This window comes from Macaca nemestrina, chromosome 2, assembly GCF_043159975.1.
Source record: "Macaca nemestrina isolate mMacNem1 chromosome 2, mMacNem.hap1, whole genome shotgun sequence".
NCBI classification, from domain to species: Eukaryota; Metazoa; Chordata; class Mammalia; order Primates; family Cercopithecidae; genus Macaca; species Macaca nemestrina.
Genome location: NC_092126.1, coordinates 6,433,016 through 6,460,871, shown reverse-complemented (window position 1 = coordinate 6,460,871; position 27,856 = coordinate 6,433,016). Strand labels below are relative to the sequence as shown.

General features: G+C 37.7%; 1 long non-coding RNA gene across 1 annotated transcript; it reads left to right on the top strand.

The window, feature by feature from the left end:
* The first annotated feature begins 97 nt into the window (after positions 1-97).
* Positions 98-27,679, top strand: LOC139361729 (uncharacterized). Its single transcript, XR_011619306.1, has 3 exons — positions 98-970; positions 18,306-18,428; positions 27,338-27,679. It is a non-coding gene; the product is annotated as an uncharacterized lncRNA (long non-coding RNA).
* The last annotated feature ends 177 nt before the right edge of the window (positions 27,680-27,856 follow it).

The following is a 27,856-nucleotide window of genomic DNA, read 5'->3' as shown; positions in this document are numbered from 1 at the left end:
CAAAATAGAACAGGGAACAAAGCAGAGCTCTGTGACTTCCATTCCAGGTTGTAACTCCCAGATGACAATTCTAGACACACCCTGGGCCAGAAGGGAACTCACTGCCTTGAAGAGGAGGAACCAGTCTTAGCAGGAGTCATCACCTGCTTACTAAAGAGTCACTGGGCCCTGAACAATCAGCAGCAGTATCCAGGCAATACCTGCCATGGGCCTTGGGAGAGATGCAAAGCTATGCTGGCTTCAGATATGACCCAGTATATTCCCATCTGTGGTGTCTGTGGAGAGTCTCCTTTTGCTTGAGGAAAGAAGAGGGAAGAGTAAGTGGGACTGTGTCTTGCAGCTTGGGTACCAGCTTGGCCATAGTGGGGGAGAACAGCATGCAGGCTCCTATGTCCCCAGTTCTAGGCCTCGGCTCTTGAATGGCATTTCAAGACCTGGCCTGGGCCAGAGGGGAGCCCCTGTCATGAAAGGAGAGACTCAGGCCTGGCAGCATTTACCACAAGCTGAATGAAGAGCTCTTGGGCCTTGAGTGAATATTGTGGTATATATACCACACTTTATTGTGTATACACATACACACACACACATATATACACACACACACAGTGAAATATTTTTCAGCTTTAGAAAGAAAATTATGACATACGCTGCAGCGTGGATAGGTCTTGAGGACTTTATGCTAATTGAAATGAGTCGGTCTGAAAAAGACAAATACTGCATGATTCCACTTATATGTGGTATCTAGAGCAATCAAATTCGTAGAAACAAACCTCCAATACTTAAAATGTGTGATCTGGGTTGGAACTAGGGCCATTGTAGGTAGAGTTAAGAAGAGGTCCTAGTGAAGTTAAGGTGGGTCCCATATAAAAGGAGAAGAGACACAGACACAGACACAGGCAAACTCCCATGTGACAATGGAGAAGAGGTTGAAGTGCTTCAGCTGCAAGCCAAGGAATGCCCAGGACCGTGGGTAAGTCATCAGAAGCTAGACAGAGGAAAAGCAGATTCCTCCCCTACAGGTTTCAGGGAAATAATAACTCTGATTGCATCTTGATTTTAGATGTCCAGCTTCTAGAACTGTGAGACAATACGTTTCTCTTGGGTGTTTTGGTTTTTTTGTTTGTTTGTGTGTTTTAAAAAATAATAAAATTACACAGACAGAAAATAGAATGGTGGTTGCCAGGGACTGAGGGGAGGGAAGAATTGGAAGTCGTTGTTTAATGAATATAGAGTTTCAGTTTTCCACAACGAAAAATGTCCTGAAGGTGGATGGCGGTGATGTTTGCACAACAGTATTAATGTGATTAATACCAGTGAACTGCACACTTAAAAATGGTTAAGATGGTAATTTTATGTTATGTGCATCTTGCCACAATAAAATAACTGAAAAAATAAATGAAAAAGCATACTACATAAAGTTTTACACCTCTAAAAATGGTCATTTTTGTTATACTTATTCAGGTGTTACAATAAATAGGTTATAGCTACATGAATCAGTATAGACATCAATAACATGAATGTTGAAGAAGAAAAGCAAACTGAAAATTGATATATTCATGTCTATTTATACATCTTTTAACACTGTGAATGAAGCTATACATTTTTCAGATACACCACATACATACTGTGTAACAATATAAAAATATCCCTGGAATTCCTGGGCTTTCTGAGGTAAATTCAGATTGTGGTTTCCTCTTGGATAGAACATAAGGCACTGAGATTAGAGAGAAACACATGGTGTGGTTAAGGCTGCAGCTGTAACAGTAATGTTATCCATATCTGTCTGTCTATCTATCATCTATCTAAAATCTGAAGCAAATATGACAAAATGGGTGGTGGGTAAGAGGTGTTTATTGATTTGTCACTGTAAGTTTTTATAATTTGACATATTTATTTGAAATGTTTTAGAAGATTCATTAACGCAAGTAGTTTATTCAAATTTAAATCAATTCTACCTGTAAGCTGTAATTCATGTTTGTCCCAAACATATGCCCATATTTGTTAACTGTGATATTTATTAACATGCTTTTTTGCCCATTCAACACCTCAAATATAAATTTTGAGGGATGATTTCACATCTTCAGTATTCACTCATGGTGATATTTTTAGTCACAAAATTTGGGAATATCTTTGTTATTTTTACACCAAACCCAAATATTTTTTCTTTTCATTTCCAACAGTGAGAGCAGTAAACAAAATTCTTCCATTTGATAATCTTTCTAATATTTACAGAGAATTAATATTGTCTTATTTCTAACTACCTCCATTTTCTTCACCTGTCCCTATATGAGATATGTTTGAAGGATTCTCTCAAGGCCAGTCATTTCCTGGGGGAGAGATTAACTGAGAAGAATGAAACCCAGCAAGCCAGGACCATTGTCAATAATAACGCATGCCCTGCAGTTACCATATTTAGACAATCCAGGAGAAGAAATTGTATTTGTTGAAGAAAATACAATAGGTGCCACAAACAATTCAGGGTGTGTTATTAACAGCAAAGAATCATAAAGGCATTATTGAAAAGTATTTTTGATCCTCGACAGGATACAGTGAGAGTAAAACAGGATCCACTGCCTAAAGAAGGGGCTTTAATGATAATTGGTCTAATTATGACACAGAAAAATATTCCATCTTATTTTTATAAAATTATGCTGTGGATAAGATACACAGAAGACTAAGTCTACATTTAAAAGCGATCATAAGGAAATAAGAAGGCAGAAGGAACTGCAATAGCACACTGAATATTAAAATACTTATTAGTTGTTTTAACAAGCTTTAATATTCTGATAACTTACTTTCAGGGCAGAGGAATCAAGCATTACTGATATCCAATATTTACAATATTAAAGGCCTAGTTCACTGTCTTTGTGGAGGCATTTGTTTTTGAGACTTCCCAATTGCTTTGTCTATGTTTTATCTTAAATATTTTCACAATGAAGATTCTTATCAATACTTCATCTCAAATAAATAAATATCCATCATAAAAAGACAAATATGTTCTTATGTGTTTGAAGGCTTTCCTAGCAGGTTTTGAAAGATTGCCTATACTGATGTTTGTGAAATAAAGGAAATGAGCCATAAGAAATAAATCAACATGTCATATAAAAGCCTTGCATGGAGGGATGAGAAATGCTGATGTAAACATTAAACCACTGGAAATCACTGTTGCTTTGGAAAACACTAACGACAAGTAACAAAGGCACCAAATATATGGAACTTCCAAAGCTGCTAATATTTTAGCACACACAGAGTTATGTCATAGGCTATAACGCAAATTAAATGAAAACTTTTATAATGCAATCTTGTGGTGATCAACTAGCCACAACAGCCACTGTGCTAAGAATCCTCCCATTAAAAAATATTTAAGATTTTACTTGAGCACAGTAAAAACATTTGTTAAGATTTGCAATGCACAGTACCCAAGCCAACTACCCAGCCAGAACCAAGATTTACCAAAGTCTCTAATAATATAATCAACCTTGTCTCCTAATATATTACAGTCAGGAAAGCTGCTCGCCTTTCTTATACCTATTCATATTTTTCTCATATTTCTATCCTGAGGTACTATGCTTGCTATCAAATAATCTGTACTCCAAGAATATATGTATTCTATGATTTCCATGTCCATATTCACACCCTTCAAAAAATAGTTCTTTTCTGACAGTGTTCCACAAAAGGCACATGAAACGTCTTTTTCTGACCCAGGGCTGTCTCTGGGAACTTACTTTGGGAGTGCAAGTATAGTTCAGAAATGGGGGACTTAAAATCCCCAGGTACAACCCTTGACCCATTGTGAAAAGGAGCCAATGAGTAAACATTCCCACTTCCTATCATTCAGACAGATAATTCTGGGAAATGTTTGTACGTTTCTCAAAAGTTCTAGATAGAAACAAACAGGCATTGCCTACAATAGTGACCCCAATATTAAATCTTCATGCTCTTTTTTCCTTATTCCCTGCCTCATTATCCCAGGAATTCCACTCTATCTGGGACCATCTTGAAAATAAACAACCCATCATAAGTCTTTGTCTTAGGCTCTGCTTCGAAGGAACACCAAGATACCAGAGGATTTTTGGAAAATAGAAACTGGGTTATGGTTTTTCTTAAAGCCTTCAATGGATCATCATTTCCTGTGAGATATAATCCAGGCTCCTTGGTGTGAGGCATATAAAGATTTTGATGGAATAATTTTTGTCTAATGCTCTTATCTTCTCTGTCACAGTGAATCCTCAAACACTATTACCTTGTAAGATTGGATTGCTTGCAAATACCTCATGTCATGATGTTTTAAGTATCTGCCCTTTGTACTTGTTTTTATTAATATACCTAATTTTTCCCCAATATGCAAAAGGCCTACACAACCTCTTTTGTTCAACTATCCCCTACCCTTCAGACACAATATCTCATGTATTCCTTTGTGTATCCAGATCATTATTTTGCACTTACCATGGTCTATTTGTTTAACCCATTTGTGTCTGTGTTTATTTCCTCTACTTTACGAGGCAAAGGCTGATATGTTATCCACTTTTTAATTCTCATGTCTATAAAGGGTGATTCGTAAAAGGTAGCTATAAACATTCATTGAAAGATTGATGAAGTATATGAGCAGAAAACTGTTAATCAATACAATTATGATTCACTCATTCTCCTCTTTAGTGAACCCATGTACCACTTCATGTCATTGTGACTAACCCTTTTTTCAGATTCTCCAAGTGAACCTCTGGCAGGTATTCCCTTTAGTAACTCCTTAGATTGCGGTCATCCTGGATGGTGGCACATTATGACCACATAATTCCTGAATAAATGTAATTTCACTGCTGTTTATATAATTAAATGGTGAATTGCATTTGCCCGTTTATAAATGTTTTATGAGTCTGTTACACTGCTTATTGAATACAGATGAATGGAATGCTCTCTTAAGAGAATTAGCTTCCACATTGAAATAAGCATAATTAAGATTTAATATATTACAGAGATTGAGTCAATCTTTATTTGTTATTGGAATTTAATAGAATTATATAAATCCTCTCTATACATTGAAAATATAAGCATATTAATTTAAAATTCACAGTATTAGTAGTTTTTCTTTTAATAGGAGATAAAATGACAGAAAATGTAGGAGAATAAGTATTTCTTAGAGGCTCTGAGGGTTATTCTATTCTGAGTTGGTTTTGTTTCTTCTTGTTATTACTAGAAGAATAACTTAAGGACAAAGTGGCATTCACTTTACTGGTTTAAGTAATATGTGGTCTACCTGGATGCCAATTAGTGGTAAATGGAAACTCAGACAATTGGAGTCACATCTAAGAATTCACTAAACTTTGTAAATTACTTTTATCTTCAGACGTGAGTCAAACAGGAGCAGAAAAAAAATCAATACAAAATCCCATTTTAATTTGAGTTCCAATCACAGAATTGCTTCCAATAAGCTGTTAGTACCTTCAAAAACTAGATGTTTTGAAGTTTCTATTTCAAATGGACTTATTTCATCTAGTTGTAAACAATCTACATAATTTTAAAAATTGTTAGAGCAGGAAACTCCTTGCTATAAACTATAAAACTCTTGTTATAAACTAAAACTGCTAAACTTTTTGTTGATTAAAGGTATAGGCGGGCTGAAAGAAAAAAATGTTAAAGGCAGCTAGAGAGAAAGGATTGGTCACCTACAAAGGCAAGCACATCAGACTAACAGTGAACCTCTCAGCAGAAACCCCACAAGCCAGAAGAGATGTGGGGGCATGTATTCAATATTTTTAAAGAAAAGAAATTTCAACCAAAAATTTCATAGCTGGCCAAACTAAGCTTTATAAATGAAGGAGAAATTAGGTCCATTTTACACAAGCAAATGCTGAAGGAATTCATTTCCACCAGACCTGTCTCATAAGAGCTCCTGAAAGAAGCATTAAACTTGGAAAGGAAAGACTGTTACCAGCCATTACAAAAACATACTTAAGTATACAGACCAGTGAGGCTATAAAGAAACCACGCAAGCAAGTCTGCATAGTAACTAACTAACAACAAGATAACAGGATCAAATCCACACATATCAACACTAACCAAATGTAGATGAGCTAAATGCTCCAATTAAAAGGCACAGGGTGGCAAGCCTGATAAAGAAGAAAGTCCCATGCATGCCGGATAAAGAAGAAAGACTCAGTGGTATGCCACCTTTAAGAGACCCATCTCACATGCAATGATGCCCATAGGCTCAAAATAAAGGGATGGAGAAAACCTGCCAAGCAAATGGTAGAAAACAGGGATTACAATTCTAATTTCAGGCAAAACTGACTTTAAACCAACAGAGATCCAAAAAGACAAAGAAGGGCATTACATATGGTAACAGGTTCAATTAAGCGAGAAGACTTAACTATCCTAAGCATACGTGCACCCAACGTAGGAGCATCCAAATTCATAAAACAAGTTCTTAGAGACCTTCAACAAGACTTAGACTTCACACAATAGTATGGGAGAATTCAACAACACACTGACAGTGTTAGACAGATCAAGGCAGAAAATCAACAAAGATATTCAGGACCTGAACTCAGCACTGGATCAAACTGATCTGATAGACAGAAATAAAAATACTCACCACCCCAAAACAACAGAATATACATTCTTCTCATAGCCACATGTCATATATTCTCAAATAGACCACATAATTGGACATAAAATAATGTTCCGCAAATGCAAAATCATACAAACCACACTCTTGGACCACAATGCAATAAAAGCAGAAGTCAAGACGGAAAAAATCGCTCAAATCCATGCAATTACAGCAAAATTAAACAACCTACTCCTGACTGACTTTGGGGTAAATAAAGAAATCAAGGCATATATCAAGAAGTTCTTTGAAACTGATGAGAACAAAGATACAACATACCAGAATCTCAGGGACACAGCTAAGTCAGTGTTAGCAGGAAAATTTATAGCACTAAACACCCACATCAAACAGTTAGAATGATCTCAAATTAACAACCTAACATTACCACTAAAATAACTATAGAATCAAGAAAAAAATGACCTCAAAGATAGCAGAAGACAAAAAATAACAAGAGTTGAACTGGGGGAAATTGACACATTAAAAACCATTCAAAAGATCAATGAATTTAGAAGTTGGTTTATTGAAAAAAAAATAAGATATATAGGCCACTAGCTGCACTAATAAAGAAGAGAGGAGATCCAAATAAACACAATGAGAAATGACAAAAGAGATGTTACCACTGACCCCACAGAAAGACAAATAACCATCAGAAACTACCATGAACACCTCTATGTGCAAAAATTAGAAAACCTAGAAGATATGGATATGTTATTACTAGAGGAATAACTTAAGGACAAAGTGGCATTCACTTTACTGGTTTAAGTAATATGTGGCCTACCTGGATGCCAATTAGTGGTAAATGGAAAGTGAGACAATTGGAGTCACATCTTGGACACATATGCCATCCCAAGTCTGAAGCAGGAAAAAATTTAATTTCTGAACAGACCAATAATGGGCTCTGAAATTGAATCAGTAATAAATAGCCTACCAACCAAAAAAAGATGAAGATCATACGAATTTACAGGTAAATTCTACAAAATGTACAAAGAAAAGCTAGTTCCATTCTTAATGAAACTGCTCTAAAAAATTGAGATGGAGGTACTCATCCCTAACTCATTCTATGAAGCCAACATCATCCTGATAACAAAAGCCGGCAGAAACACAATAAAAAAGAGAAAACTTCAGGCCAATATCCTTGATGAACATCAGTGCAAAATTCCTTAACAAGATGATGGCAAACTAAATCCAGTGGCATGTCAAAAAGCTAATCCACCATGATCAAGTAGCATTTATACCTAGGATGCAAGGTTGTTTCAACATATGCAAATCAATGAATAAGATTAATCACAAAAACAGAACTAAAGACCAAAACCACAGGATGATCTCATTAGATACATAAAAGGCTTTCTATAAAATTCAACATCTCTTCATGTTAAAAACTCTCAATACAATAGGTATTGAAGGAACATACCTCAAAACAATGAGTCATCTATGACAAACACACAGCCAACATCATAATAAATGGGCAAAAGCTGGAAGCATTCCCCTTGAAAACTGGCACAAGACAAGGATGCCCTCTATGACCACTCCTATTCAACATAGTATTGGGAGTCCTGGCCAAAACAATCAAGCAAGAGAAAGAAATAAAGGGCATCCAAATAGGAAGAGAGGAGGTCAAACTATACCTGTTTGCAGATGACATGATTCCATATCTAGACAACACTATAGTCTCAGCCCCAAAGCTCCTTCAGCTAATAAATGACTTCAGTAAAGTTTCAGCATACAAAATGAATGTACAAAAATCACCAATGTTCCTATACACCAACAACAGCCAACCTGAGAGCCAAATCAGGAATGCAATCTCATTCATAATTGCCAAAAAAGAATAAAATACTTAGGAATACGTTTAACTGGGGAGGTGAAAGATGTCTGCAATAAGAATTATAAAACACTGCTCAAAGAAATCATAGATGAGCCAAAGAAATGGGAAAACATTTCCTGCTTATGGATAGGAAGAATCAATGTCATTAAATGGCCCTACTGTCCAAGGATATTTATATATTCAATGCTATACCAATGACACTCTTTACAAAACTAGAAAAAACTACATCAAAAGTCATAGGGAACCAAAAACGACCTTGAATGGCCAAGGAAATTGTAAGGAAAAAAAAAATGAAGCTGTAGGCATCACATTACCTGATTTCCAACTACACTATAGGGCAACAGTCACTAAAACAGCAAGGTACAAAAACATACACATAGACCAATGGAACAGAATAGAGAACCCAGTAACAAGGTCGCACACCTGCAACAATCTGACTTTTGACAAAGTTGAGAAAAACAAGCAATGGGGAAAGGACTTCCTACTCAATAAATGGTGCTGGGATAACTGGTTAGCCATATGCAGAAGATTGAAACTGGATCCCTTCCTTACACCATATACAAAAATCAACTCAATATGGATTAAAAACTTAAATGTAAAACCTAAAACTGTAAAATCTCTGGAAGACAACTTGGGCAATACAATTCTGAACATAGAAACTTGCACAGATTTCATGACAAATATTCCAAAAGCCATTGCAACAAAAACAATTGACAAATTGGATCTAATTAAACTAAAGAGCTTCTGTACAGCAAAAGAAACTATCAACAGAGTAAACAGATACCTTACAGAATGGAAGAAAATCTTTGCAAACTGTGCATCTGACAAAGGTCTCATATCCAGCATCTATAAAGAACTTAAACAAATTTACAAGAAAAAAAAAACTCCATTAAAAAGTGGACAAAGGACATGAACACTTTTCAAAAAAAGACATACATGGAGCCAACAAATGTAAGAAAAAAACTAATATTTCTGATCATTAGATAAATGCAAATTAAAACCACAGTAAGATACCATCTCACAGCAGTCAGAATGGCTATTATTAAAAAGTCAAAAAATAACAGATGCTGGTGAAGTTGCAGCAGAAAAGGAACACTTATATATTGTTGGTAGGAGTGTAAATTAGTTTCACCATTGTGGAAACCAGTGTAGGGATTCTTCACAGAGCTAAAAACAGACCTGCCATTTGCCCCAGCAATCCCATTACCTCACAAGTAAAACGGAATGCATTTTTTTCCAGTGTGCATGGAACAATACCCAGCATCCTTTGTTGAGGGTGGAGGGTGGAGGGTGGGAGGAGGGAGAAGATAAGAAAAAATAACTAATGGGTACTAGGTTTAGTATCTGGTTGACAAAATAATCTGTATAACAAACCCCCATGACACGAGTTTACCTATATTACAAACTTGCACACATGTCTCGAACCTAAAAGTTCAAAAAAATAATAAAGCAAACCTAACTAGACACTCTCTACAAAAAACATGCTTTAAATATAAGCGGTTTAGGTTGTTTAAAAGGAAAATGATGGAGAAACATTATCAGGGAAAGATAGAGACATTACATAATGATAAAGGGGTCAATTGTTTAAGATAACATAACAATAAAAAGGAATATTTACCTAAAAACAAAGCTTCAGTGTGCATGCAAGAGTAAGTGATTGGTCTGAAAAGAGAAATAGGCAAACCACAATTATGGTTGAGTATTTCGACACACTTGTCTGAATAACTGATAAAACAAGTAGGCAGAAATTCAGTATGGTTCTAGATGATCTGAAGAACATAATCAACCAACAAAATCTGTTTGACGTATACTGAACACTCCACCATCTATAGCAGAAAATGTATTCTTTTCAACTGTGCATAGGACATTCACGATAGACTGCATAAATAAATCTTAACAAATTTGGAAGGTTAGAAATCATGTAAAGTGGATTGTTAGACCATAATAGAATTAAAGTAGAAATTGATACAGAAAAATATCTGAGAAATCTCTAAATATTTGGAAATTAAGAAATACATTTTTAAACACCCCATTCATCAAAGAAAACATTCTAAACAAATTAAACATATTTGTACTAAGTAAAAATTGCAATGTAAAAAATCAGAATTTGTTGAATGCAGCCAAAGTGGGGCAGCTAAAGTGAAAAGGATATTTATGACATCCAGTGTTTCTATTAGAAAATAAGAAATACAAAAAAATTAGTAATCCAAGATTCAATCTTAAGTAACTAGAAAAAGAAAAGTAAATTAAACTTGACATAAGCAGATGGAAAAAAATTTTAAATATTACAGTAAAAATCAATAAAATTAAAAAAGAAAACAATAGGTAATATCAATAAAACCAAAAAACTAGTTCTTTGAAAAGATTAAGAAAACTGATAAAACTTTAACTAGTTTGACTGAGAAAAAAAAAGAAACAGACAAATACATCAGGAATGAATAAGAACATATCACTACTGTTTCCACAGATACTAAAAGAAAAATATGGAATTAATATAAACAATCTATTTTCCTAAATTATAAAACTTATATGAAAATCAATCAATTCCTTGGAATTCACAAACTATCAATATCCACACAAGAATAAATATGAATCATTCCATTCTTATTAGAGCAACTGAACATGTAGTTTTAAATATTCCATACAAGAAAACACCAAGTTAAGACAGTTTCACTGGAAAATATTTAATAAGAAATGATACTAATTCTACATAATATTTCAAGACTATGAAAGAAGAAGGAGGAGGAAGAGGAAGACTTTAAAATAATTATGACATGTGCTATCAAAGATGGATGAAAGATCAATAAAATAGATGAAGTGGCAGAAAATATTAACTGAGTTGGAATTTATAAACAGCAACCAATGCATGTTCTGGAATAGGAAAATACAAAATCCGAAGTTGATAACTCAGTAATTTTATAGCAATTTAGCTATAACAGGAAGATTACTGAGGCCAAAGATAAATTAAATAAAATATCCGGATGACTTTCACAAGAGAATAAATGGTATCACGCTTAATCTGCAGCAATGATGATTTGCAGGCATTGGATAGAAACAAATGTATGACTGAAATTATTAAGAGAAGGGAGGAAGCAAAGGGATCCCTAATTTTACCCTAGCTTTCTCCCTGATGGCAGTTTAAAAATGTAATACAGAAATACAGAGTCTAAGTGTACTGGTCTAAATGAGTTGAGAAAGTGTAAATCACAGTGCGGGGCTACCCAGGTAAGTGTGATTTAGGAGGCAAGATAGTTTAGAGGAGGATTACATAGAGAAACCTCTACAATAGTTGTTGAGATTTTTCCCTGGATGTTTGGCTGACTAATAAACTGCACGTGAGCTACGCAAAATTCTGAGAAGGCTTTGACATAACATCTGTGGAGAGACCAAAAAACTAATCAAATATCTGAAAGGCCATACTTAACCAGAGTGGAGAGATCCAGGATCTCAATTAAGATACCACATAAGCTATGTTCTAAGGATGTTGCCCTAAAAATAAAGGATAAGACATAAAAGTAAAGGAAGGACTAAAAGAAATCTAGTCTAACAAACCTAAAATCAAGCTCTGACAAGATTAATGTTACCTCTGATGATCCGACAGTTTTCTAGAACAAAGTTTCACATATTTTAGAGACAGACCACATAACTTAGATGTTCATATCATACACTATGTCCAGAATTAACTGTAAAAACCGCCAGATATGTGAAATGTAGACTGAAGGAAAGAATTCACAGCTGCCTGGAAACAGCAGATGATAGAACTAGAAACTTGAAGACAGGTAAATCACAGCTCCAAGGAAAAGGGAATAAAAGAGTGCAAGACATGCATGACACTTCAAAATATTCACATCTGTGTAACTGGGATCTCAGAAGGAAGAGAGAGAGCAGCAGAGATACAGAACATAAGACAAAGGAATCTTTGAAAAAATCATAGTCCAGTATTTTCCAAATCTGATGAAATGTATTAACCTACACATACAAGAACATGAGAAACCCCAAGCAGAATGAATGCAATAAAACCACATCTAAGTGGGGAAGGGTTGGAATACTACCTACTGAGTACTCTGTTTACTATCTGGGTAGTGGGTTCACTAGAAGCCCAAGCGTCAGCATTATGCAATATACCTGTGTAACAAACCTGCCCACATACCACCTGAATCTAAAATAAAATAATAAATGTAAAATAATAAAAACAAAGCCACACCTCAGTACATCAGAATATTATAAGCAAAATACAATATTAACACATCAAGAAAAAAATGACTATTAAAAGTACCGAATGAAAAAAAGGCAACCTAGGATTCTATATCTAACAAAATACTATTCAAAATTCAAAGTAAAATAAAAATGTATTGTACACAAATAGACACCCACACACACAGGCAATTTATCACCAAATGATCTTCGCTAAAAGAAATATTAGTCTTAAATCTGAGACCTGTAACTATAAAACTATTATAAGAAAACACTAGGGAAACTCTCCAGGACACTGGTCTGTGCAAAGGTTTCTTGAGTAATACTCCACAAGCACAGGAGACTAAAGCAAAAATGGACAGATGAGGTCACATCAAGTTAAAAAGCATCTGCACAGCAAATGAAACAGTCAACAAAGTGATGAGACAACCCACAGAATGGAAGAAAGTATTTGCAAGCTACTCGTCTGACAAGGTATTTATAACTAGAATGTATAAGGAGCTCAAACAACTCTAATGGAAAAACATCTAACAATTTGATTTAAAATGACCAAATGATCTGAATTCACATTTCTCAAAAGAAGACGTACAAATGGCAAACAGACATATGCCAAGGTGCTCAACATCATTGATCATCAGATAAACGAAAATCAAAATTATGAGATATCATCTCACTCCAGTTAAAATGACTTCTATCCAAAAGATGGGCAGTAAAAAATGCAGAAGATGTAGAGAAAGAGGAACTCTTGTACATCATTGTGGGAAAGGAAATTAGCACAGCCACTGTGGAGAATAGTATGAAAGTTCCTCAAAAAACTACACATAGAACTTCCCTACGATCCAGCAATTCCACTGCTAGATACAATCACAAAAGAAAATAAATCAGTATATCAAAGAGATATCTTCACTCCCATGTTTCCTACAGTACTACTCACAACAGGCAAGATTCAGAGCCAACCTAAATATCCATCAACAGATGAATGAATAAAGCAAATCTGGTACATATACACAATGGAGTACTATCCAGCCATAAAAACAAATGAGATCCTGTCATTTGCAACAACATGGATGGAACTAGAGGACATTATGTTAAGTGAAATAAGTCAGGCACAGACAGACAAACTGCACATATTCTCACTTATTTGTGGGAGCCAAAAATTAAAACAATTGAACTCATGGAGAAAGAGAGTAGAATGATGGTTACCAGAAGCTGGGAAGGATAATGGAGAGGGTGGGAAGCAGGAGTGGTTAATAGGTACAATAACATGGTTAGGTAGAATGGAAAAGATTTAGTATTTGACAGCACAACAGGGTGCGTTCAGTCAACAATAATTTATTATACATTTAAAAATAACGAAAAGAGTATAATTGGAATGTTCATACCAAAAAGAAATGATAAATGCTTGAGGTGATGGCTACCCCATTTACCCTGATGTGATAATTACACATTATATACCCGTATCAAAATATCTCCTGTACTCCATAATTCTATATACATACTATATACACATAAACATTAAAAATTAAAAATCATATAGGGAAAATATTTTTTCAAGTGTTCTAAATTTAAACTGACAAATATAAACTATGAGAGGAATACAAAAATACAATTAAAAAATATTAAAAGAAGCTAGGTGCCAGGCGTGCTGGCTCTTGCCTGTAATTCCAGCACTTTGTGAGACCGAGGCAGGCGGATCACAAGATCAGGAGATTGAGACCATCCTGGCTAACACGGTGAAACCCCGTCTCTACTAAATATACAAAAAATTAGGCATGATGGCGGCGCCTGTAGTCCCAGCTACTCGGGGGGCTGAGGCAGGAGAATGGCGGGAACCCGGGAGGCGGAGCTTGCAGTGAGCTGAGATTACGCCACTGATTCCAGTCTGGGCGGGCGACAGAGCGAGACTCCATATAAAAAAAAAAAAAAAAAAAGAAAAGAAGAAAAAAAAAAAGCTAGGGGCGGGCACAGTAGGTCACACCTGTAATCCCAACACTTTGGGAGGCCGAGGCGGGTGGATTACCTGAGGTCAGGAGTTTGAGACCAGCCTGACAAACATGGAGAAACGCCTTCTCTACTAAAAACACAAAAATTAGCAGGGCGTGGTGGTGGGCGCTTGTCATCCCAGCTACTTGGGAGGCTGAGGCAGGAGAATCACTTGAACTCAGGAGGCAGAGGTTGCAGTGAGCTGAGATTACGCCATTGCTCTCTACAACAAGAGCAAAACTCCGTCTCAAAAAAAAAAAAAAAAAAAAAAAAAAAAAAAAAAAGAAGAAGAAGCTCAAAGAGAAATATTCTAGATTGAACCATGGAACTGAGTAAAAGATTGAATGGCTATAGAAATGTTAAACATATGGACATATGAAAATAAATTTACCTGTTTAAAACAATAGAATAATGGTATTAAACATTATGATATGTAAGATTTTGATCATATATATGAGTAAAATATTTGAAAACAGAAACACAAAATGCATAAAGTCAATAAAAAGGTAAAAATGTAGTAACCTTATTATGATTAGGAAGTGACAACGTATGAATTTAAAGCAGACAGTATTAATAGAAATGCGTATTCTAATTTCTAAGGTTACCACTAAAATAACAGTAAAAGACAGTGTAATTTAAAAGGTAATGCAGGACAGAAATGGAATAATAAAGATGAGCTATACATAGAAAAGATGAAAAAGGAAGAATGAAAGAACAAAGGACAAATAGATGATAAATTTTAACCCAATTATAACAGTTATTACATTAATTGAAAATGATTTGTTCACTTCAATAAAAATAATGTCAAACTCTATAGGTCAAACTCTATATACCTACAGTATATGCGTTTCTAAGAAACACATTTCAGATATAAGAACAGAGAAAAGTTGTAAGAAACAGGAAAATATATAACAATTTAAAAAGTTGGTGTTATTTTAAAATCAGAAAAAAAATGTAAGGAAATAGGATTAGAAGAAATAAAAAGAGATGTTTTATAAAATTAAAGGGTCAATTGGTCAATTCAAAAGGAAGATTTCTTAATCCTAATTTGTATGTGTCAAGTAACAGCTTTAAAATATATAAAGCAAATTTTGACAGAACTAAAATGAAGGATGGACAAATTAACAATCTTAGGAATTTTCACATATTTCCGGGATTAGTTGAAGAGTTCAACACAACTCTGTATAATTTTCAGATCATGCAGACAATATTTGGTGAGAATACCTGATGAATATAATTAACTGATTTGACCTACTGGACATACATAGAAAAATTCATCCAATGACTGAGGAATACAATTGTTAGCAAGTGTGCATAGGTTATCTGTCAAAAGAAACTATATCCTGGGCTATAAAGTAAGTGTAAAAAGAAAACAATGCAGTGGCTCACGCCTGTAATCCCAGCACTTTGGGAAGTCAAGGCAGGTGGATCACGAGGTCAGGAGATTGAGGCTATCCTGGCCAACATGGTGAAACCCCGTCTCTACTAAAATACAAAAAAATTAGCTGGGCGTGGTGGCATGTGCCTGTAGTCCCAGCTACTTGGGAGGCTGAGGCAGGGGAATTGCTTGAACCTGGGTGGCAGAGGTTGCAGTGAGCCAAGATGGTGCCACTGCACTCCAGCCTGGTGACACAGCAAGACTCCGTCAAGGAAGAAAGAAAGGAAGAAAGACAGGAAGGAAGGGGCCGGGTGCGGTGGCTCACGCCTGTAATCTCAGCACTTTGGGAGGCCGAGACAGGTGGATCACGAGGTCAGGGGATCGAGACCATCCTGGCTAACATGGTGAAACCCCGTCTCTACTAAAAAATACAAAAAATTAGCTGGGCGAGGTGGCGGGTGCCTGCAGTCCCAGCTACTCATGATGCTGAGGCAGGAGAATGGCCTAAACCCGGGAGGTGGAGCTTGCAGTGAGCCGAGATCCGGCCACTGCACTCCAGCCTGGGTGACAGAGCGAGACTCTGTCTCAAAAAAAAAAAAAAAAAAAGAAGGAAGGGAGGAAGGAAAGAGAGAGAGAGAGAGAGACGGAAGGAAGGAAGAGAGAGAGAGAGAGAGAGAGAGAAAGAACGAAGGAAGAGAGAGAGAAAGAAAGACGGAAGGAAGGAAGGAAGAGAGAGAGAGAAGGAAGGAAAGAAAGAAAGAAAAGAAAAAAGAGTGCCGGGCGCGGTGGCTCAAGCCTGTAATCCCAGCACTTTGGGAGGCCGAGATGGGCGGATCACAAGGTCAGGAGATCAAGACCATCCTGGCTAACACGGTGAAACCCCGTCTCTACTAAAAAATACAAAAATCTAGCCGGGCGAGGTGGCGGGCGCCTGTAGTCCCAGCTACTCGGGAGGCTGAGGCAGGAGAATGGCGTGAACCCGGGAGGCGGAGCTTGCAGTGAGCTGAGATCCGGCCACTGCACTCCAGCCTGGGCGACAGAGGGAGACTCCACCTCAAAAAAAAAAAAGAAAAGAAAAGAAAAGAAAAAAGAGTATCTTCATAATTTGGGGATGGCCAAAATTTTTCTCAATAAGACACATAAAGAACTAAACATATAGGAAAAGATTGATAAATTAAATTTCATTAAATTTACACTAATAAAGGCCAACACAGAGACTCGGAGAATAGAATTTTAACATGCATATCTGACAAGGAACTCATACGTCAAATGTACAAAGAATTCTGACCAATCAGTAAAGAACAGATAAAAGGATAAACAGCCCATAAAAATAGGCAAAACCAAAACAGCTGAAAAAAGAAACAAATAGGGCAAGACTTTTGAACAGATACTTCACAAAGAAAAGGGTATCTACACAGATCAACCTTTATAGTCACCAGAAAAACGAAAATTAAAACTACAGTAAGAAGCCATGAAAAGGCTCTGATGAAAAAGACAGAAAATATATGAAGTGTAAGTACAAATAGAATTGTGTTATATCGTTGGTTTAAGTGTAAAAGTGTAAAACTACTCAAGAAGGCTGTTTATAGAGTATTTAATAAAATTAAAAATATTTATATTCTGTAGGACACATCAATTTCATTCCTGGGTATATGCTGAAGGGAAACCGGTGCTTACTTCCATTTAAGATGTATATACATAGTCATGGCAACATTACTCACAAAAGCCCAAATTACACTTTACATAATAGTTAGATAGGAGGTGCCTAATTAGTACACCACTGAATTAGGTGACTGTGGTGGCACCTAAAAGCAGGTCCCATCCTCAAATAGGTTATCACTGCAGATGGACCCGAGGACATTTTTATAAGTTGGTTTCAGGCTATCATAAGACTTCTTTCCTAGCACTTTTTTTTACCACAACTGCCACACTGTTTATGTAGATTGCATATACTCTGTTTTTGTACAATATACATTTAATATTTTGATTTTTTTTCGTTAATATTTATTCCAATTCAGGGACCACTTACTTGTCAGCTGCTTGTATGCACTAATAACTCTACAGTTTTTTAATGTATTTGATTTATTTCAGTTCTGATCAAATTTATTTCCAGTTATGGGTTAGTTGCCTTCTAGTTGTAAATCTGTTTATATAGCTCTCTTTGTCTCAGAGTCAAATTTGGAAGTAAAAAGCTGCTGGAATCAAATTATTGAACTCTTAAGTTTATATTCACTACTGTTTTATAGCATGCTATACTGTTTAAATAAGAGTTGCTATTGGATGTTGAGTGCTTTCATTGAAATTTTTCTATAAAAATTCTATTTGAGATTCCTTTAAATAAAGTGTCCGTGCGGATAGGCTGACAAGATGGCCGGATAGGAACAGCTCCAGTCTGTAGCTCCCAGAGAGATTGATGTGGAAGGCGGGTGATTTCTGCATTTCCAACTGAGGTACCTGGTTCATCTCCCTGGGACTGGTTGGACAGTGGGTGCAGCCCAAGGAGGGTGAGCCTAAGCAGCGTGGGGCATCGCCTTACCTGGGAAGTCCAAGGGGTCGAGGAACTCCCTCTCCCAGCCAAGGGAAGCCATTAGGGACTGTACTGTGCACTCCGGCCAGATACTGTGTTTTCCCCATGGTCTTTGTAACCTGCAGACCGGTTTTTCAGCACAAGACTGGGCGGCCATTTGGGCAGACATTGAGCTAGCTGCAGGAATTTTTTTTCACACCCCAGTGACGCCTGGAATGCCAGCGAGACAGCACCATTCGGTCCCCTGCAAATGGGGCTGAAGCCAGGGAGCTAAGTAGTCTGGCTAGGCAGGTCCCACCCCCACAGAACCCAGCAAGCTATGATCCACTGGCTTGAAATTCTCCCTGCCAGCACAGCAGCAGTCTCAGCTCAACCTGAGATGCTCGAGCTTGATAGGGAGAAGGGCATCTACCACTGCTGAGGCTGGAGTAGGTGGTTTCACCCTCACAGTGTAATCAAAGCCGCCTGGAAGTTTGAACTGCATGGAGTCCACCCCAGCTCAGCAAGGCCTCTGTGGCCAGACTGTCTCCTCTCTAAGCAAGCATCTCTGAAAAAAAGGCAGCAGCCCCAGTCAGGGACGTATAGTTAAAACACCCACCTCCCTGGGACAGAGCACCTGGGGGAAGGGTCTGCTTCAGCAGACTTAAATGTCCCTACCTGGCAGCTCTGAAGAGAGCAGTGGACCTACCAGCACAGGATTCAAGCTCTGATAAGGGACAGACTGCCTCCTCAAGTGGGTCCCTGACCCTCACATATCCTGACTAGGGGACACCTCCCAGTAGGGGCTGATAGACACCTCATACAGGAGAGCTCTGGCTGGCATCTGGCAGGTGCCCCTCTGGGACAAAGTTACTAGAGAAAGGAACAGGCAGCAATCTTTACTGGTCTGCAGCCTCTGCCAGTGACACCCAGGAAAACAGGGTCTGCAGCAGACCTCTAGCAAACTCCAGCAGACCTACAGCAGAGGGGCCTCACTGTTAGAAGGAAAACTAACAAACCAAAAGGAATAGAATCAATATCAACACAAAGGATGTCCACTCAGAGACCACATCCAAAGGTCACCGACTTCAAAGACCAAAGGTAGATAAATCCACGAAGATAGGGAGAAATCAGCACAAAAGGGTTGAAAATTCCAAAAACCAGAATGCCTCTTCTCCTCCAAAGGATCACAACTCCTCACCAGCAAGGGAACAAAACTGGATGGAGAATGAGTTTGATGAACTGATAGAAGTAGGCTTCAGAAGGTGGGTAATAACAAACTCCTCCAAGCTAAAACAGCATGTTCTAACCCAATGCAATAAAGCAAAGAACCTTGAAAAAAAGGTTAGATGAATTGCTAACTAGAATAACCAGTTTAGAGAAGAACACAAATGATCTGATGAAGCTGAAAAACACAGCATGAGAATTTCGTGAAGCATACACAAGTATCAACAGCCAAACTGATCAAGCAGAAGAAAGGATATCAGAGATTGAAGATCAACTCAATGAAATAAAGTGAGAAAACAAGATTAGAGAATAAAGAGTGAAAATAAATGAACAAAGCCTTCAAGAAGTATGGGACTATGTGAAAAGACCACATCTGTATTTGATTGGTGTACCTGAAAGTGATGGGGAGAATGGAATCAGGCTGGAAAACACTCTTCAGGATATTATCCAGGAGAATTTCCCCAACCTAGCAAGACAGGGCAGCATTCAAATTCAGGAAATACAGAGAACACAACAAAGATACTCCTTAAGAAGAGCAACCCAAGGCACATAATCGTCAGATTCACCAAGGTTGAAATGATGAAAAAAATATTAAGGGCAGCCAGAGAGAAAGTTTGGGTTACCCACAAAGGGAAGCCCATCAGACTAACAGCAGATCTCTCAGCAGAAACCCTACAAGTCAGAAGAGAGTGGGGACCAATATTCAACATTCTTAAAGAAAATAATTTTCCACCTAGGATCTCATATCCAGCAAAACTAAGCTTCATAAGCGCAGAAGAAATAAAATCCTTTACAGAAAAGGAAATGCTGAGAGATTTCATCACCAACAGGCCTGCCCTACAAGAGCTCTTGAAGGAAGCACTAAACATGGAAAGGAACAACTGGTACCAACACTGCAAAAACATACCAAATTGTAAAGACCATTGATGCTATGAAGAAACTGCATCAACTAACAGGCAAAATAACCAGCTAGCATCATAATGGCAGGGTCAAATTCACACATAACAATATTAACCTTAAAGTGTACACAGGCAAAGGGCTCCAATTAAAAGACACAGACTGGAAAATTGGATAAAGAGTCAAGACCTATCAGTGTGCTGTATTCAGGAGACTCATCTCACATGCGAAGACAAACATAGGCTCAAAATAAAGGGATGGAGATACATTTACCAAGCAAATAGAAAGCAAAAAAAAGCAGAGGTTGCAATCCTAGTCTCTGATAAAACAGACTTTAAACCAAGAAAGACCAAAAGAGAAAAAGAAGGCCACTACATAATGGTAAAGGCATCAGAGCAACAAGAAGAGCTAACTGTCATAAATATATATGCACCCAATACAGGAGCACCCAGATTCATAAAGTAAGTTCTTACAAAGAGACTTAGACTCCCACACAATAATTGTGGGAGACTTAAACACCCCACTGTGAATATTAGACAGCTCAACGAGACAGAAAACTAACAGATATCCAGGACTTGTACTCAGCTCTGGAACAAGCAGACCTAATAGACATCTACAGAACTCTACACCCCAAATCAACAGAATATACATTGTTCTCAGCACCATATCGCACTTCTCTTAAAATTGACCACATAATTGGAAGTAAAACACTCCTCAGCAAATGCAAAAGAAGGGAAATCATCACAGTCTCTCGGACCACAGTGCAATCAAATTAGAATTCGGGATTAAGAAACTCCCTCAAAAGTGCACAACTACATGGACACTGAACAACCTGCTCCTGAATGACTACTGGGTAAATAACAAAATGAAGGCAGAAATAAAGATGTTCTTTGAAATCAATGAGAACAAAGACACAACATACCAGAGTCTCTGGGACACATTTAAACCAGTGTGTAGAGGGAAATTTATAGCACTAAATGCCCACAAGAGAAAACAGGAAAGATCTAAAATCGACACCATAACATTACAATTAAAAGAACTAGAGAGGGACCGGCTGAAGCTATGGCAGAATAACATAAATTGTGAAGATTTCATGGACATTTATTAGTTCCCCAAATTAATACTTTTATCATTTCTTACACCTGTCTTTACTGCAGTCTCTGAACATAAATTGTGAAGATTGCATGGACACTTATCACTTCCCCAATCAATACCCTTGTGATTTCCTATGCCTGTCTTTACTTTAATCTCTTAATCCCATCATCTTTGTAAGCTGAGGAAGATGTATGTCACTTCAGGACCCTGTGGTGATTGTGTTAACTGCACAAATTGTAGAGCATGTGTGCTTGAACAGTATGAAATCTGGGCACCTTGAAAAAAGAACAGGATAACAGCAATGTTCAGGGAACAAGGGAGATAACATTAAATTCTGACTGCTGGTGAGCTGGGCGGAACAGAGTCATATTTTTCTTCTTTCAAAAGCAAACAGGAGAACTATCATTGAATTCTTTTTCTCAGCAAGGAATATCCCTGAGAAAGAGAATGCACCCCTGAGGATAGGCCTCTAAAATGGCCACTTTGGGAGAGGCTGTCTTTTACAGTCGAAGATAAAGGGATGAAATAAGCCCCAGTCTCCTGTAGCACCCCCAGGCTTATTAGGATGAGGAAATTCACGCCTAATAAATTTTGGTCAGACTGGTTGTCTGCTCTCAAAACCTGTCTCCTGATAAAGATGTTATTAATGACAATGTGTGCCCAAAACTTCATTAGCAATTTTAATTTTGCCCATCCCGTGGTCCTGTGATCTTGCTCTGTCTCCATTTGGTTTGTGACATTTTATTACCTTGTGAAGCATGTGATCTCTGTGATCCACACCCTATTCATACACTCCCTCCCCCTTTTGAAAATCGCTAATAAAAATTTGCCGGTTTTACAGCTCAGGGAGCATCACAGAACCTGCTGACATGTGATGTCTCCCCCAGACACCCAGCTTTAAAATCTCTCTCTTTTGTACTCTTTCCCTTTATTTCTCAGAGCAGCCGATACTTAGGGAAATAGAAAAGAATCCACGTTGAATATCGGGGGTGGGGTTTTCCCTGATACAGGAAATAACCAAGATCAGAGCAGAACTGAAGGAGACAGAGACAAGAAAAACCCTGCAAAAAATTAATGAATCCAGGAGCTGGCTTTTTGAAAAGATCAGCAAAATAGACCACTATCCAGACTAATAAAGAAGAAAAGAAAGAAGAATCAAATAGATGCAATAAAGAATGATAAAGGGGATATCACCACTGATCCCACAGAAATACAAACTACCATCAGATAATACTATAAACACCTCTATGCAAATAAACTAGAAAATCTAGAAGAAAAGGATAAGTTCCTGGACACATACACCCTCCCAAGACTAAACCAGAAAGAAGTCAAATCCCTGAATAGACCAATAAAAAGTTCTGAAATTGAGGCAGCAATTAAGAGCCTACCAACCAAAAAAGTCCAGGACCAGACAGATTCACAGCTGAATTCTACCAGAGGTACAAAGAGAAGCTGGTACCATTCCTTCTGAAACTATTCCAGACAATAGGAAAAGACAGAATCCTCCCCTAACTCATTTTATGAGGCCAGCATCATCCTGATGCCAAAACCTGCCAGAGACACAACAAAAAAAGAAAATTTCAGGCCAATATGCCTGATGAACATTGATGCAAAAATCCTCAATTAAAAAAAACGGCAAACCAAATCCAGTAGCACATCAAACAGCTTATCCACCACGGTCAAGTCAGCTTCATCGCTGGGATGCAAGGCTGGTTCAACACACACAAATCAATAAACATAATCCATCATATAAACAGAATCAATGACAAAAGCCACATGATTATCTCAATAGATACAGAAAAGCCCTTCAGTAAAATTCAACAGCCATTCATGCTAAAAACTATCAATAAACTAGGCACTGATGGAAAGTATCTCAAAATAATAGCCATTTATGACAAACCCACAGACAATATCATACTGAATGGGCAAAAACTGGAAGCATTCCCTTTGAAAACCAGCACAAGACAAGGATGCCCTCTCTCACCACTCCTATTCAACATAGTATTGGCAGTTCTGGCCAGGGTAATCAGGCAAGATAAAAAAATAAAGAGTATTCAAGTACTAAATGAGGAAGTTGAACGTCTCTGTTTGCAGATGACACGATTGTATATTTAAAAAACCCCATCGGCCGGGCGCGGTGGCTCAAGCCTGTAATCCCAGCACTTTGGGAGGCCGAGGCGGGCGGATCACAAGGTCAGGAGGTCGAGACCACAGTGAAACCCCGTCTCTACTAAAAATACAAAAAATTAGCCGGGCGCGGTGGCGGGCGCCTGTAGTCCCAGCTACTCAGGAGGCTGAGGCAGGAGAATGGCAGGAACCTGGGAGGCGGAGCTTGCAGTGAGCCGAGATCGCGCCACTGCACTCCAGCCTGGGCAACAGCGTGAGACTCCGTCTCAAAAAAAAAAAAAAAAAAAAACCCCATCATCTCAGCCCAAAATCTCCTTAAGCTGATAAGCAATGTGAGCAAAGTCTCAGGGTACAAAATCAATGAGCAAAAATCACAAGAATTCCTACACACCAATTGCAGACAAACAGCCAAATCATGAGTGAACTCCCACCACAATTGCTACAAAAAGAATAAAATACCTAGGAATACAACTTACAAGGGATGTGATGGACCTCTTCAAGGAGAACTACAAACTACTGCTCAAGGAAATAAGAGAGGACACAAATGAAAAATACATTCCATGCTCTTGGATAGGAAGAATTCATATCATCAAAATGGCCATACTGCCCAAAGTAATTTATAGATTCAATGCTATCCCGATCAAGCTACCATAGACTTTCTTCACAGAATTGGAAAAAACAACTTTAAATTTTATATGGAACCAAAAAGGAGCCCACATAGCCAAAACAATCCTAAGCAAAAAGAACAAAGCTAGAGGGATCATGCTGCCTGACTTCAAGCTATACTACAAGACTACAGTAACCAAAACAGCATAGTACTGGTAACAAAACAGAGATATAGACCAATGAAACAGAACAGAGGCCTCAGAAATAATGCCACACATCTACAACCATCTGATCTTTAACAAACCTGATAAAAACAAGCAGTGGGAAAAGGGTTTCCTATTTCATAAATGGTGTTGGGAAAACGGGCTAGCCATATGCAGAAAGCTAAAACTGGATCTCCTCCTTACACCTTATACAAAAATTAACTCAAGATGGATTAAAGACTTAAACATAAGTCCTAAAACCATAAAAACCCTAGAAGAAAACCTAGGCAATACTATTCAGGACATAGGCATGGGCAAAGACTTGATGACTGCAACACCAAAAGCAATGGTGACAAAAGCCAAAATAGACAAATGGGATCTGATTAAACATTTTCTGCACAGCAAAACAAACTATCATCAGAGTGAACAGGCATCCTACAGAATGGGAGAAAAATTTTGCAATCTATCCATCTGACAAAGGGCTAATATCCAGAATCTACAAAGAACTTAAACAGATTCACAAGAGAAAAAACACCCCATCAAAAAGTGGGCAAAGGATATGAACAGACACTTCTGGAAAGAAGACATTTATGCAGCCAACAAACATATGAAAGAAAGCGTATGATCACTAGCCATTAGAGAAATACAAATCAAAACCACAATGAGATACCATATCATGCCATTTAGAATGGCAATCATTAAAAAGTCAGGAAACAACAGATGCTGGAGAGGATGTGGAGAAATAGGAACGCTTTTACACTGTTGGTGGGAGTGTAAATCAGTTCAACCGTTGTGGAAGACAGTGTGGCAATTCCTCAAGGACCTAGAAGTAGAAATACCGTCTGACCCAGCCAGTCCCATTACTAGGTATATACCCAAAGGATTATAAGTCATTCTACTATAAAGACACATGCACATATATGTTTATTGTGGCATTGTTCACAGCAGCAAAGACTTGGAACCAACCCAAATGCCCATCAATGAGAGACTGGATAAAGAAAATGTGGCACATATATACCACAGAATACTATGTAGCCATTAAAAAGGATGAGTTCATGTCCTTTGCAGGGACATAGATGAAGGCGAAAACCATCATTCCAAGCAAACTAACATAAGAACAGAAAACCAAACACCACATGCTCTCACTTATAAGTGGGAGTTGAACAATGAGAACACACAGACACAGAGAGGGGAATATCACACACTGGGACCTGTCAGGGGGTGAGGGGCCAGGGGAGGGATAGCATTAGGAGAAATACCTAATGTTGATGATGGGTTGATGGGTGCAGCAAACCAACATGGCACATGTATACCTATGTAACAAACCTACACGTTATGCACACGTACTGCAGAACTTAAAGTATAATAAAAATACAATAATAAAATAAAATAAAATAAGTGGTGAGTGCTTGGCAATGCCTTTGGAAGGTCAGAAAACAATATTCCATTTGAATACACTTGTAACCTGCCTCCTTAAAAAGGGATATGATTTTGTCTTTGCCTACACAAGGTTTTAGTAGATAGAATCAGAATTTATTCACACACTATAATTGATCTTCAGATAGAAGTCAGATAACATGCATGCCAATTAATCTTCAGGTTATTTGAAGCACAAACAGTCACAAACTGAAGTTCACACAGGGGTCAGATAGGGAAATGAAATTAATTACAGGCAAGATAAAATATCAGAGAGGCAGAAATGATTGGTGGGGACTATAGAAAGCATAGATCATAGATGATCTGTTACTGGGATCAGCAGCTTACTATCTTCAGCAAATCGTGTCTGTCTAGAAATGCAGATTTGGTAGTACAAAATCTTTATATTTTTATAGAAAAGCTTTATTTCTGTGTGATATCTCCTTACTATTTTTAAGAAATTGGCTCAATTTTTAAAAAATAACACATAAACACATCTGCTTGTTTGATACAACCCATGAGGCACCAGCTGTATACTTCTGGTTTAAAACAGTTAACTTCACTGACTTTCCCTTTATATAATCAGACAAGCCAATCTGGTACAATTGAAAATTCTTCCTGCTGTGTTTGCATTTATAATTAATCAGAATTTTGCTTTCTGTAGTCAATACCTTGCAGTAATTCTGAATATGTTTTTTCTGTTGATCACAAATTTTTGTCATATTAAGGAACAAATATAACTTCTCTAGACCCTTGTATTTTCAACCTAATCCTGTTCACTTATTCAGGGGATATTTACTGAATGAAAACCATGTGAAAACCATGTGAAAGAACTGGTCTACATGAACAGGATACTTTATGAACAAAAGAGATAGGTCCTACTTTTTTTTTGTTTGTTTTTGAGATGGAGTCTCCCTCTGTTGCCCAGGCTGGAGTGCAGAGGTGTGATCTTGACTCACTACAACTTCTGCCTCCTGGGTTCAAGTGATTCTCCTGCCTCAGCCTTCTGAGTACCTGGGATGACAGGTATGTACCACACCTGGCTATTTTTTTGTATTTTTAGTAGAGAGGGGGTTTCACCATGTTGGTCAGGCTGGTCTCGAACTCCTGACCTCGTGATCCGTCTGCCTCAGCCTCCCAAAACCCTTGATTACAGGCATGAGCCACCGCACCTGGCCAGGTCCTACCTTTAATAGTACTTACATGTGAATTGTATCATTAAGGTACATTTTTAAAAGTAATTTTAAATGCAACACAATTAAAGTAGTTTCTTTCCCTCAAGGTATTTTTACAACATAAAAGGATCTAAAAATTCACTGATGTCACCCATACAGGCCTACCTTGAAGATATTGTGTGTTTGGTTCCAGACTACTGCAACAAAGCAAATACTTGAATAAAGCAAATCATATTTTTTATTTGTTTTCTCGTGCCTATAAAAGGTGTGTTTAAACTATTCTGTAGTCTATTAAGTGTGCAATAGGTTCATGCCTGTAATCACAGCACTTTGGGAGGCCAAGGCAGGTGGATCAGGAGGTCAGGAGATTGAGACCATCCTGGCTAACACGGTGAAACCCCGTCTCTACTAAAAATACAAAAACAAAATTAGCTGAGCATGGTGGCGGGCGCCTGTAGTCCCAGCTACTCCGGAGGCTGAGGTGGGAGAATGGCGTGAATGTGGGAGGCAGAGCTTGCAGCGAGCCGAGATTGCGCCACTGCACTCCAGCCTGGGCGACAGAGCAAGACTCTGTCACAAAAAAAAAAAAATCATACACACACACACACACACACACACACACACAC